Below are 15,187 nucleotides of genomic sequence, written 5' to 3'. Positions count from 1 at the left end.
AATGTTTCGTTCTTCTTGTGATAGCCATAAGTCAAACATGTTTGTGTCCCACACCCACTGAGGATGCTGGAAAAAGAGAGTGCAGACCTAATTGCTCGACCCTTCTCCTCCCTATGCTGTCCGTGCACGCCTCGCACGCCTTCTGAGGGAATTGCGCCAATTGCTTGAGCAGTTTCGGTAATAAGAAATGCAGTTCTAAATTTCCACTTTCGTGAACTTTCCGCTTGCCAGAATTTTAATGCGTGACAAAGAATTTCGCATTAATTTATGCGTGAAGTTTCCCCGTGAATAAAGCCTGCGCGTATTGTTGAAATCTGCAAGTTCTGCATGTAATTCGGGCGAAAATCATTTAGATTTAATTGATGTGACATTTGTATATCTTTTTGTAGACCAATATGCGCGAAAGACATTCGTAGTTATCAAAATTCACATGGACGGCTTTTTAGCGAGGGACTGTTATCGGGAACCACCAAGCAAGCTCCAAGACGCTGCGGTCGTGTGCATGGTGGTGTTTGTTTGTGGATTTTGGCATGCACTTTATAGTTTTGGAGAACGCAGCCCGTGATACTGCGCACAGAGGTCGAGGACAAGTTGTGTGCATACCGCAGGGAAGTCGTTCTTAGCTACATCGATAGCGATGCCAGTCAGTGAGAGCGTACTGTTACCTCAGTAAATGAGGTCAATCGTGAAGGAATTTTTGAAGCCCGCTATAATTTATTTCGAGAGAAATTATACGGACGCTCCCCAGAATGCCGTCGCTGCAGCCTGCATCGAAGTAATGTCACGCTAAACTGCGCGTGCGCGGCTATAGAGAGCAGTTATCCAAAACGGCTTTCAGATATGTAGAGGGCGTTTGGCTGCGAAATCGACGAAGCGAATCAGACGAATGTCGTCAGCGCTACGCTCAATCGCGTCGGTTGCGGAGCTATATTGATTGAGCAACGTTCTGCCATCCCCTCTCTGGCACGAACATTGTGCGCACGCCACTATAAGCACAATGGGGTTCATGCTGAGCTGGTGTATGTATGCACTCGTCTGAATAGAACGAGCAGTAAACGTCAAGCTGACGTTATATGAAATTTCGCCCGGCGCTGACTAAAACGCCGGCGGCCGACTCTCGGTCTCATCTCGTGCAGCATCGAAGCGCAACGCCACTGGCAACACTCGTCATTGCGGCAGCGTTCTGTGACGCCTGGTATATCTGCCAGGGCGCTGTTTCTTTTATTCAGAAGTTGCCTTTCATGCTGCGTCTCACCAACATGTCGGGCCCACGTTTAGTTAGAACACCGTCCTATAGGAATATAGTCAACACTAAGCCTTGCTGTCGCTCTGGATGCTTAGCCCTTTGGTAGAGGCTCATTTTTTTTTCTCCACGATTGTAGCAACAGTACTTTTAAACATGAAATGCTTTTAGCTCCCGTTGTCGGTGACCTTCAAGTGACCTTGAGCCAAAAGTCAGAGCCGTTACGCGGGCACTCAAACGGGAACACCTGGACAAGTTGGGACAACAAAACGAGATCATTCGGGTAACCGTGTCAAAACTTCAGAAAACGCAGTCTCTGGACCTCAACCCTTTACACAGGACCGCATTACATACGCTAGTTACTGCCCAAACAAGTTAAGATGTATTGCTTCTGAGTTCTTCCTAATTTTCTTTCCCAATAACACTCAAGCTGTAACTTCTAGTACGCTGAAGCTTTATTTGTCATTTCCAATAGCGAGCATCAAAAGGCAAATACAGGGCACCATATACTTCAATGTCATCTTTTGGCGTTGAGGCAGTGTTGAATGCAGCGGTCCGTGAGTTCCGCGGCGCGGGTTTTACGTCGCCTCGAGAGATGGCGCCACGCTACCTGGCGCCAACTTCAGGCGGATGTCTTCTAGCTGGGCAGTGCGCTCTGTCTCTCTGGCGTCTTTCGCTGCTGGTCTTGCCGCCTTAAGCCCGTTTTCTTCTTCTAGATGGGCAGTGTTCATATGGACCAGGGCACAGTACGGCATGGTGTGGTGTGGTTAGGTGTGCCGTTGCGAACATGCACTACACCCATTCTAAGATTGTGACTAGTATCATCTCCAAACAATCTGCTTTGCCTGTTGCCGTTTCATGCTTACATCTACTCTCGATTACAGGGGAGCCAGCAATTTTTATTTTAAATAAGTGTACCCTGTTTTGAGGTTCGTGTAGTGAGGGTAGTTATGTGGTCTAACCTTCACTATTCAAGGACGATTATTGATTCCGACGAACCGAGATGGAGCCAAACTCTTCAATTGTGCGCTTCAGTAAGTTAAGATAAACAACAACATGCACATGCGCGCCTTGCTGGGACGTGTAATCGAGGTTAGTGCTTCCGCCGCGTCACACTCGGCCCTCTAGTCGGTCTGCTTATGCAGACGTACGACGACGCGCAGCCCCCACGAAGAGTGGATGGATATGCATTAGAATCGTCCGCATACGAGCGATCTTAGGTTGCACGTCACTGCAGGGAACTATTGGGGCGTCCAGCACGCCTACATAGGGCGCGTGCGCCGAGATAGCGTGTGCCAGGCGCGCGAACGGCATCACCTGCTAGACCCCCACCACTTCCAGCCACCGCCGCCTCCTCTTCTCTCCAATACGCCTATAGGCTGCACGCCGTCTCGTGTGTCCTCCGTGTACCTGCTTTCAGGGCCAGGTGCTTCGTGCACGGATCATTGCCCCGCGTACCTTAACGGTTCGGGCCACGGCGCAGTGCACAGCGCGGACCGTAAATGTCGCTGTTTATTAGATGTGCATAAAGGGACACTCGTAGAACTGCCAAGTTGGACATTGATGATTTAGATTGTGTATACTCAGGCAACGCTAGAGAGAGACAAATAAAGAAAGATGAAAAGGCAGTGATGTCGACCAGACCTTTCTTTTTCGGTTTGCGGCCCTACGTAGGGCAAAGGAGGTTAAGGGAGGAAAAGAGGAAGAGACGGAAACGAAGGAAGGAAGAAAGAAATCAGAGAAAGACATTGAGGCTCTCGCTTCATCCGCAGGTGCACATCAAAAGTGGTAACGAGAGTGCAGAAAAGCCAGGGAGGTTGAGGAAAAGCCACAAACTATAGGGACACTACAAAGGTTCCTCAGGATCACGTTTCTCCATTATTCACACAATAGAACCAGCTAGATATATACAACGCCAGATAGATGAACTGATATGTTTACAAGCAGCGTACAAGAGCTAAAACAGGTATAGTTTTACGATAACGATACTAGGTGACCTAGTTGTTGCATGTTCGAAAGCAACCGATGCCAAAGCGAAACGCAGGCAGTATACAAGAGGACACATAACACTGCGCTGAATGCCAGCTGAAAGAGTCATTGCATCGTAGGTGTTTTATGAGCCTAGAAAGGCCAAGAAAAACAAGTAAGCCAAGAGAGACAAAGTTGGACTTCTAATGTGATAGAGAATTGCGTAGTTTGTACCTGTGTGACTGCTACTGCATATAGTGTCATGTAAGCTGTATACTATCTCGAATACTGTGTGGTTCTAATTTCTGTTTCTGTTATTATTTTTTCTGCTCTTTTAAGGTGTGAGTGCCATTTGGTTCCGAATAGGTTTACATGGAAAGTTCACTTCACGACCCACCATGCACTGCGCGACCTAAAGGTCTTTAGTCACATTCACGTATTTATACTTTACGGCAATTGCACACATAAATTTATCATGTTTTTCTTGACGCTGATGTCACCAGTATGTTAGACGGCGACTGAGTTTCAGCTTACCGGGTTTAGCATGTCCGTCAAACTATGGTATTAATTACACCTGGCAACAGCACTTGAAAATTTTCCACACCCTTTTTACTTGTGCTCATGTATAGATCTTATTAAGGTTGTTAACGTAGAGGATGACCTTTATAGCATAGTCAAACTTAACACCGTTGCGGAGGCACAGTATTGTACCCATGCAAGCCTCTGCTATATAACCTGGTTCTAAAGAAGCTATTTGGCAGTGGCTTAACGCTGGGCGCTGGATAATTGTGATAGTCAATGATATTGTACACATGTAATATCTACAGTCAATGTCACCGCCCGATTCTCGCGAGAGAGAGAGAGACAAAATGTTTTACTGCAGTTTTAGGAGAAAACTTTGGGCGAATTCCCGCAGGCAAATAACTTCTCGGACGCCGCTTTCCATCCGACGAAGCGCCGCTCTGGATTTCCCGGTGCTGCACGCAACTACAGAGGCAGAGAGTGGTGACGGCTCCTGGCACGGAGGCAGATCCGGCGGCTACCTGATCGCGCGCCTTGATAGGCGCGGTACACTGCGTGCACTGCAGGTGGTCACCAGTGCAGGTAAAAAAAAAAAGGAGAGAGAGAGAGAGGGGAGCTTCTCGCGCGACGAGACGTGAAAGAAAGAGGGGTCGCTTTCTAGTTGTGGCGGGCGGCAGAACCGCAAAAAAAGGATCGCTGACCTCCTTCGCTACTCCCCAACACGCCTCACTAGCCCCCGCGCCTTCCCCCCACTCACCCCCCGACTACCCCTACATAGTTACTCCGCTCCGCCAAGCCCCAAGAATGGACCGATTTTCTGCATGAAGAAACGCCCTGCATAGACACATCGCGAAAGGGCCGCTTTGTTGCTTTGTTGCTGTTTTTCATCGCGTGAATTTCGCGCTCGCGTGCATAGGGAATTTTAGCGTACCGCTGCCGCTCTATTTTTTGCCGGTGTCGATTCGGCCAGCTGCCCACCCGCTTTCCACGTGCTGGCCAGGACGCGCCGTGCAGACACTTGACGGGCTTCAGCTCTAGCACGCTATAGGCTAGCAGGTGAAGGAGACGGTAGCGCTAACTGGACTGCGGGCAACGATGCACGCAAACTCTCTAATTAGTGTGCGCCTGTCTCTGTGCCGACGCGAGTGCTCGCCGACAGCCGCCCTCCTGTCGGGCCAGGCCCCAAGTACAGTTCACGTTAGCGGTTGTCTCTCTGTGAGACCATCTTTTTTTTTTTTGACGAATGCAAGAGTGCGGAAATGTTTGCATGTGGGATATTGGTGGACTCGTGCAAATGAAACGCGAGCACGCGTAAGTTGTTCCTGCGCTACGCTCTTCCGGTGCAGAAAGGTAGCAGTTTGTTGTGTCAAGTTTGGTCAAGTATGTCGTATGTGTCTTTGATGAAATTGGTTTCGATGAGGCAAGCTTCGCTGTGCGTGGTTCATGTCGCAACTAGTCAGTGCTTTGTTAAGTTGAAAATTGTGATACTGACAGACACTAGAAGTTCTAGGACGTTCTCTTCTCGGCGTCCCACTATCACTTAAGAAAGCGTATGGTAGCGCAGCCCTTTGACTGAAGTGATCACTGCACGTCAATGAGACTTCACGGCGATTCCAGAGAGAGATTTTTGTAACCTAAGCCACTCTCTGCGTCTCTTCTATAGTACAATGGAGGGAAACTGTGTTTCTCAAGTATATCGTACTTCTAGAAATCGTCGGAGTCTATCTAAATGGAGCTTAGCGAGGGCACGGCTTCTTGGGCTACGTTCGCACAATACAGGAGGGTGAAACTGAAAGACAGCGGGTATTCACAGTGCACCGTACAGCTCCGTATCCGCTACAAGTAACGTCGTGAGATTGCTGACGTCCGAAGAGGTCGCCTTATCGAAATTGTAGCTCGCTAACGTCACTCGTACACGCTCTTCGTTTTTTTCTTTCTCCTCTTCATTCATGATTGAAGCCTTTTACAGAATACCGGAACACCGGATGTGTGAACGGTAGTCCCGGTAGCGACACCTCGGGACGCTACATTCAACCGCGATACGATAGAAACGCTTTAAGTTGCAAGCTCACTAAACGTGGCATAATGACCAAAATTTAAAGCCAATTCCACGCAATGAAAGCTGTCAAAACAGCGAAGCTGGTGGTTGTCTTCTCAATTTTGAACTCGTGCTTAGCGCGATTTTCATAAAATTCTTTTGTCTCGTTGTCGTCGTTTTGCAAGATTCGAACTTCAGTTCCGGTTTGCTCACACTTTTCAGTTGCGTGAGGTTCTGATCAAACCACGGTTTATCACACACCTTGCAGCTGTGGCCGCACTCACGGTCGAGGAATTCTCTCTCGAACCGTCCATCAGCGCCCTGCGCGGGAGGAATGTCTGCGTCGACGTCTCTGCTCGGCCTCATATTCTTGAAGGCGCTTGGCTTGGGTTGCCTTCTCTTAAAAGTAGGGGTTGTCTTGTATCCACCGGCGCTTGGCTCGCGCTTCCCGTTCCGAATCCTCGGCGGTAGCGGCTTCCCACCACTAGCGCTATGCTTGCGCTTCTTGCTCTCGAAGTTCGAGATTTGCGCGATGTCGGCGCTGCCGCTCGCACCCAGTGAAATCCATAGGGCGAAAGGGCGCGCGCCGGCGAAACACCAGCTCCTATACCCCCTCCTCCCCCCCATCCCCCGGCGCGCGCTCTGATTGGTCCACTCCCATCCCTGCGGGGTCTCGATCCTACTCTCGGCGCGTCTTCTGACGGTGAGCTCCGAAACCTGCCCGCCTGCGTGACACCAGATGCCTGGTGGCGTAGGCTTGATTTTTAACCGCTCGGCTGTTAATATAAAATATGTTGACTATTTGCAGCGCAACGCTAATTAGTTATAAGTGTAGTTTATATGTACAGTCGATGCCCATCATACTTGACCCGTACACGCCTTAAATACACCTTTTTTTATTTCTACTGCAGAGGCTGCTGGAGTGTTTTGGTTGCGCTGCCTTAATGGGGGCTAGCTTAATGAATCTTCATTCGAGAGCATTCTATGTTTGCTTCTTACACACTGTGTCCGTTATGTTAAGCATCCATAGATATGTCTTCATTTTTCGCGTTAGGTCTTGCGGCTACTGCACTTAGTGAGAGGCATAGCTCCCCAACTACAATTGACTAAAAGATACACTGCACAGAAGAGATGAAAAGAAAGGCGGCCCACCCATTCGATCCTTTAGAGACGATTGGTGATTTTCATGTTATTTGCAATCTATCTGATAGTTCGTCAGTAATTGTTGATATGTTTTATATGAGGATGATTATGAAAGACGACACATACTCAGTGACACATGCTCAGTGTCCCCAGTTGGCGTCAACGAGGTTCATTGAAGAGCACCACACACCGAGAGCTACGCAGCCTTTAGAGACGACCCAGGCTGGCGTGTTAGAGGATCAGTGCAGAGTGGCTCATGTCCATTGGCACGTACCTATTGAACTAAGTTCGTCCGACGGTTGGTTTTTGGCCAGGTTCACCCGGCAAAATGGCTCGGTGCTCTACCCATTGGACCATGGACAACCTTGTGCCCCCAAGTTGGCGGTAAAGAGGTTAGGCGCTGCCATGATACATGGAGACATATATAGATATGCTGTAAACCATGGGTAAGTTCCCAAAGAATGCTATTAGCATTAAAGAAAGATGGAATGCGATTCAATCTCTAGCTGACGTCGATGAAAGACAATGTCTTCCTGAACGAGTTGGGGGTGTGAATGGGGTGTATGAACCACAGATAATTTATTATGATAGGCCCGCTGCATTTCAAAGCACAAATTCTGCGCCTTCGACCAGAGCAGCAACGCCTCCACAACAGCGTCTCAAAACGCTATAGCTGTCACGAGGGAAGAATGCGAGAACGCTCCCATTACAGCCAGTACCTCAAGTACCATCGCACGGTGGTACCTGTGCTACAGATCGTAGCGTGGAACTGGTTCATCTCTTGAGAGAAAAAGACCATCATATATTTGTTCAATGGATACCAGGCCATTTCGTTATCATTGGAAATGATCACGCAGATAAGGCAGCTCGAACGTCAAACAAAGAAGAACGCTGCGGTCCACTCCTCTCTGAAGGACCAATGCTGCGAGACAACTTTACATTCTAGCACGCACGCTCTCCTTAGCAGAGTGGAACACCTTACATACAAGGCACACCAGAATGCACAGGTTGTAAACCCTTCGCTGCAACTCAGACCTGCGGCCGGACTGCACCGACGCGAAGCGTCTCTTCTGTGTCGGTTGTGACTGGGAGTTGCCTTCATGAAAGCTTATTAAGCACTAATTCGAATGGCTGATAGCCCTGTATGTGATGTTTGCGGATGTGAGGAGAAATTTGACCACTTATTGTGCCACTGTCCTCAATTTGAAGCACAAAGATAATCTATGTTCACTACATTCAGAAAACTAAATGATCGTTCTCTGAGTGAAAAGACAGTACTTGAACACCATCCCCACCAATCATCGGCTCAGAAGGCAGTGAAGGCACTTCAGTGCTTTCCGAGAGCGTCTGGTTTTTTCGAGCGGCTTTGACCCTATAGTACTGTCCGTGCACGTCTCTATACACACACTCTCTCTTCTTCTCTCTCTTCCCCTTCTTCCTTCCCCCAGCGTAGGGTGGACAACCGGACTATTGATTAATTAACATCCCTGCCTTCCTTATATCCCTGTTTCTCTCTCCCGCTTATGATGGTTCGGCACGGTGATACTAAATCCCCTTGATCTGCGCCATATTCGGGATTGGCGCACATTTTTAGGCAGAACTATCTCCAGGATCGACCAATGAAAGAGGCTAGCAACATAGCCGACACGGAAAAGTAAGGGTAATTGGCCAGGAAGCAAACTGTCTTTAAATAACTTTGGCCGTATTGCCGCGTACAACACACCTTCCGTGTACACCAGACACGGTCCATCCTAATCTGAGAATGTGAATGTGGATCTCGGAGCGACTACTACGAAGCGTCTTTTTCCGAGAAACTCATATGTTTTTTTTTTCTTCGTAGCTTCAGTCTACATTCGTGTGGATGGCAATTTCCTCTTTTATGCCAGTCTTCCTCCGCCTTGCGGGATTCCACAGAAGCGATATGCCACAATTTAGGAATGTATTACTACTCATGGTACCGCTCCTTTGGCGACTCGCCCAGTCGAATAGCCACGACTGACGAATAGCCATGGCTTGGCTATTCGTCAGTTCAATGTTTTCATAGCGGATGGTATGATGCCCCGGTGGCGATAAAGGCGTGCCGCACACTGAATCAATGCAGTTTACACAAAACGAAATCTGCGCCCACACGCAGAATGCGGACTATATTCTTTACGCAAAGCTGTTGTAGACTTTGTACCTTGACGCCACTCGCTCACCCGGTTTTGAATAAACAAACGAAGCGAGCGCACTGTTCGTTGAAATTGCGTAAAGAACGCTTCACAATATCACTGAAGTGACCCGCTCAAGGAACAATGTGGTTCTCGCATCGCGCCTCGTAGGGCGCTGGTCCTTCATAAAAGATTCGGGCCCGTGTTCAGGAAAACCTACCTCATATACATTACAATAGTTCGTAAGAACAAATTCCAGGCAATCCTGATGCTGGACATATTACTCGTGACGCCGAATACAATTAATACGAGCACTTACGAACGATAAGGTTTGCGAATTCGGACTCTAAGCTATAGGTTACGCCAACCGACCCATGTTTCTATGTTATTGAGGTTGTCTTCCTGGATTTTTTGTGTGTGCAGTTCAGTGTACGTTTAGAAACACCAATCCCTAAAAAACTAGCGGAATTTTATGTCCTGCTTTTATGTGTGGAAGTCACTGAAAGCAGACTCTCTTTCTTTATAGTTTCGTATATTTCTTCGCCCCTTCGGTGCCTGCAACTCACAGCGCGATCAACGGGTCTTGCGTAAGCTATATCGAGTGGCCACCCTGCTTTTCCAGTTGTGTGCGAAGGGTTCAATGACCGGGCCTAAAAGCCGAATGAAAAATAAAAGAGAGAAGATGAATACATGTCACTTTCCGCTGTGCGCCCTCGAGAGGTGACAACTCTTCTTGCGCAAAGCAGATACTGGAGACAAATAACGAACACTTCGCGCACGCTTTGCGTATCTCGTACGACAGCAAGGTGACCGACGAATGGAAGACGAAAATGACCGCACGACGCGGAACTGCCGGATAAGCGATAATGCGACACTGCTTCACGCCTAAGTGGGCTGTGACGAAACCGAGGCCTGTCGCGAGTCACATAAATCACCCATGCCTTCCGGAAATGGGGCCGCTGGTAGTCAGATAGTCGGCCCAACGCGCGGCGTCTCGCTGCAACTCCTCCGTCTCGCGGTAAAGCGGGACAAGTTTCGGAGCGTCCGTGTTTAGCTGGCAGAGAGCTGCGAAAGCAGATTCTTCCGTCCGAGATGATTGAAAGTCCAACATCCTTCGCATTTATGTGGACAGGGACCAGAATTTGAGTGCCTGCGTCGTATTAGTCACTGCGCTAATACGTTTTGTGCTGATAATATGAACACATTCTCAGGACGGGCCCATCTACACTGACAGGTACACGAAGATAGACTAATGTTTCAGGTTTTGTTTCTTTTTATCCTCTCTCCTTGTATGCATACACACGCTACACCTATGCAAAGGTGTTTTTCTGGTCTTTATGATTCTTACGTTGGTTTATTAGAGAAGTTGTCGACGTGAGAGATGCAGGTTGCTCTTATCGACCCTTTCTTTTGTGGCCTCTTGACGGGGGAAAAAAAGGGGGGGGGGGGGTAGAGCAGAGGAGCTTAGGGAGATAGTGCTTTCTCAGCCGCAGACCAATGAATAAGTCGTTTCTTGTGTGGCCAAGACACCATGCAGCATATTGATTGCAATAAATGTAAACGTTAGTAGAGCTAATTTTGCAGTGATTCATGAGCTTTGCTTTATCTTTAATGGTATTGATTCGATTTGTCTTCACTCAGCGCATTTGCTCCATCTGTGTATATCCTACATTTGCGCGCGTTGCTCTTCAATAGTGATGAAATAAGCCCTATTAAAACGATAGATCCGGCGATCTTGTGTAGGTCGCAATCAGGTGAGTGGCTTACTTAGCCCGGGATGCCATGGCCCTCGGCTGTCCGATTTGTTCGGTCGACCAGTCGTCGCTGGTCCTCCAGATCAGCACTGGTCAGCTGGTACTCCCAGTAAACAACAACAACAAGAGAATTGCACGTTTTAAGCAAGTACAATAACAAAATTTGATGAAGAGCAGTATTTAAATACAAAGGACCAGAACAGGTTGTCGGGCGACTTTTGTACAGATAGAATGGAGGTAAGAAATGATGACACCTCTCCGGTCGCTTCCCAGCCACCCGTCAATACATTACGCAAATGTTTGTCTGGCGTCACTTACTTCCGCATTCAGCACCATTCTTAGTTTATACGTTTTAAGTGTTGATGCGTGGTCTTCTGCGGTCTGGTGAAGAACAAATTCCCTCAAGCACTGACATAAATGATTTCCTTTTTAGCAAACCCGACTTGCATGTACCTTTTTTCTACCTTTCCAGCCGCTGAGGTCAATACGTAAAGCCATGTTCGACAGGTGCCACCCACTTCCACCTTGAGCCGCATGCTCGGCTAATACGTTTCCCCTGTTTATACGTATATTCCAGCAGTCCCGTGAAGAGCACGTTCCCTTGAGTCCTACTGTGTACTGCAGTAAATGATTTCCTTTTAAACGAACATGGCTTGCATGAATCTTGCGTCTTCCTATGTTTCCCAGCTACTGAGGTCGCATACAAGTCAATACATTAAGCCATGCTTGACTGGTGCCTACTACTTCCGTATTCAGCAGTCAGTTCGGCTAATACGTTTCTCCCTGTTTATACGTGTATTGCAGCGGTCCCCTGAAGAACACGTTCCCTCGGGTCCCACTGTTCACGGCGATAGACGATTTCCTCTTAGGCGAACATGGTTTGCACGTATATATTTCTCTCCTACGAGGCTTCCGTTGGCAAACAAATTTGTGTCCATTTGGCTTCCCGTCCCCCTCTTCTAAATCAGCATGTTACGATAACGTGCACTACCGGCCAGTGTGCGGCGTGATTTGCGAGCGAGCCGGAGCATCGGGACGCCTGGACACGTTCGGCTGCAGATTGCAGTCGCGCGCTCTTCTTCTCGTACCGCTGCTTTCAGATGCAGCGCACGCTTGCAGGTTTGGATGGCTTGGCAGCCGCGACGGGCAGCCATGTACTCGCGCGCACCGGTGTTGTTCCCACCGCTTTGGGACACTGAATAAATGGGGGCACCTGTGGCCACCGGGGTTAAAGCGAGCTCCCGCCGCGAAATTTGTAACTCTTGTACTGTACTTGTCGCGGCGCGGGCTTATATAGATGCGCCCTTTCAGAATAAATGTGCCACCGGCTGGCGGAGCAGTCACTAAGTGGCGCTGACGATGCTGGCTTCTGTACCGCTTTCGGTGTGTACGTAGGTTAGCGTTAGGTAAATTTAGATAGGTTGTGTTTCTTGGGCAGCTTTCTTGCTTTCCTTTTTTAATGGTTTTTACACCTTATTTTTTCCCACCATGACTATTTACCAATTTGTTCAGCTTTCTGCCATTACAAATACATCGAGGAAGTGCCTTACTAATCCTTCGCTGTAGAGAATGTGAATTAGTATAGCTGTGTGGCCCGTTCTATCGCTCAGGGCGACGTTCCGGATTTTATTTCCTGTCGCGGGGGTGTAATAAAAAACAGCTTGTCTAAATTCGATTTCACCAAATTCGTGCAAACGTATTCGATTGACTGGCGTGCTTTAATGCTCTGGAGTGCCACGTGGGGCTATGAGAGAAGGCGTGCTATGTAGGGCTCCGGATTATTAAGTTTGAGCACCTTGGCCAAACACGGCACACGATCGAGCGTCTTCGGATTCCGCAACCATAGGATTACAGCCGATATGTGCGTCTGTAAATCGAACTGCGGACCTCGGGTTCCACTGCTTAACGCCAAAAGTACTGATCTATACTGTGGCGTGTGTGTGTGTGTGCGTGTGTTTTATTTGTACACGTGTTAAAGAACCCCAGGCGGGCCAACCTTATTCCGGAGATCTTTACGCGGCGTCTTACGTAACTTCGATGCTACTTTAGTTTTTCTAAAAGAAGGCAAAGCAAGCAATCAACCAAGTATTGAATGAATTATTCAATCAAATGTTGTAATAATCAATCAATCAATAAATAAATAAATAAATAAATAAATCTGACTGAGTTCAAGGGGGGATCTTGCCTAATCCAGGAGTATGAACACGAACAAGCGACGGTAACAGAGCTACGCTGCGCGTTGAACAAATTTAATCTGCGCGTATGTTGCGTTACGCACAAGCAATAATTATGGCTGTCACTCAAAAGAGTATAATGTCTGAAACGCCACCTGCTGGCTGCTACTCTCAATAGCCGACAGGGCTGCTTGTGTGTATACGATGTATAGTCAGCGACTCCGGCACGCCGGACCGCTATAGTCGTTCTACAGTACACAGACAGAAGTGCACGGCGAACAAATAACGCGTTGCTTGCGCAGAGTGAAATAAGAGGCAAGGATAAGGCTGGTTTCAATAAAGAGGTTCCTCTCTCTCCCTGTCTCCGCATCAAGAATAACACGTTTTAGCTCCCCTACACGCGCCTACCGTGGGATCACGGCTCAGACTGGCGGAAAGAGCAAAGCGGGACTTCGGACGCCTCCTTGGCAATGAAGGTGACGTGTTCGAACCCACATCGTCCTATATGGGCTGCCTCGCTGATAAGACTAAAAAACGCGTGCTTTTTCTATCCGCCATGACTGTGGGCGTGCTTTCGCGTGGGAACCTTCTCTCGACACACGAAGCACGCACATGCTTCCATGCACTTATTTAGTTTCTCTAAATGATGCCTTGTATCTTTAACCCGAGCCGAAACATGAAGTCATGATAACAACTTCGTAAAGCTGTTCGTGATCGTCCGGTATTGGCGCGTGATACCCGCCCGCCGTGACTTAGTGGCTACGGCGTTGTACGGCATGCTGAGCCTCATGTCATGGGCTCGATTCCCAACGGCGGTAGCGCCTTTTGAGGGCGGCGAAAACACTTGAGTACCGTGCTGTGGATGCAATGTTTGAGAGCCCCAGCTTATAGGGAACCATAGGTGTGTGGAGTTCCTTATAACCCACTCTGCAGCAGTGGGACCATAAATACCTTAATTTGATTTTTTCCGTGCATTCACCCTTTGTGGACGAGTGTTGCCTGCAGAAAACGTACGGGAAACTTTTTTTTTCTCTTGCCGAGTTTCGGTATACAGTACGAAGTTCCTAGCTAAATGTCTTCGGCCAACACTGAATGACAGGCAGCAAGCATCATTTGCTAGGTTATAGAGCAGGGACAAAGGACGAGGAAGAGGCTTCGCACGTGCCTGGATCACTTTTTTTTTTTTTTTTGAAGGAGCGGTCACATGAGAACAGGCTGGTTCAGGATCTTCGGCTGCTGTGGTGTCAAACAAGTGACGTAATTGGTGAGGCTCGGGCGAAGCCCACTTCCAATTTCGCGCCTGGCGCTTCCGCCTTATTCCCGAAAAAGCTCCCGCAAGATATTTCTTTTTTTTTTTATGGATTACGTTTATTCTCGATGTGTTTTGCCCTTCGAGAAAAAGAAACGGGTGCAAACGACTCGTCGGTAAAGCGCAACGTGCGCACTAATGTAGTGTATATGACCTTAGATATAAACCTTATATATTACCCATATACCTTGTAATATATATCAGTGTTCTTCTTACGACACTACTATACGTGAAGCATAGCATTTTCTGTAATGAATACAAGGGAGAACTCAGCCGCTAATACCTACGGGAGCTGCATGGCGCTTCAGCCAACTTGGAAATGAGGGTTAATACATGAATTTGCCTAAACTTTGTCCTGGGTTCAAAGGGCTTTGTGTCGATCATATTGTTCGTTCTATGAAAAACTGCGTTATAAACGCAACAATTTGCAGTTTGTAGTGTATGCATGTGAGCATTAAACATTTTTCTTGCTTTCGTTCGTTGAGAAAAATATGTTTGCTTGGAAATTTAGAAAGATAATGCGGAGCGAATTACCACACAGGAACGTCTGAAGCCACAGGCATAAATTTTAGCGAAATTAAAGTACTAAACATGATTACCATCGTAGCCGCATGATCGCAGCGCCTGAGATTTGCCTAGTAACATTTATAGCAAAACTTATGCCATTAAATGTGTCGGACGCTACAATGTAAACATGGCTTTCCGACCACGGCATGCATTCTAAAATTTTTCTTTAACTAGTTCTGGTATTGCGAATTGCGTTTTATAGCAGTTCTTTTTTTTTCGAAGCTTCCCATTTTTCCGATGTTTACGTAGCAATCCCCCGACTCTCCCAATCCTAGACTGCCCACCGGGTAAACCAACACTTACTTTCCGACTCGGGCGT

Source organism: Dermacentor andersoni, chromosome 10 (genome assembly GCF_023375885.2).
Source record: "Dermacentor andersoni chromosome 10, qqDerAnde1_hic_scaffold, whole genome shotgun sequence".
Lineage (NCBI taxonomy): Eukaryota > Metazoa > Arthropoda > Arachnida > Ixodida > Ixodidae > Dermacentor > Dermacentor andersoni.
Note: the sequence above shows the minus strand (reverse complement) of the source record.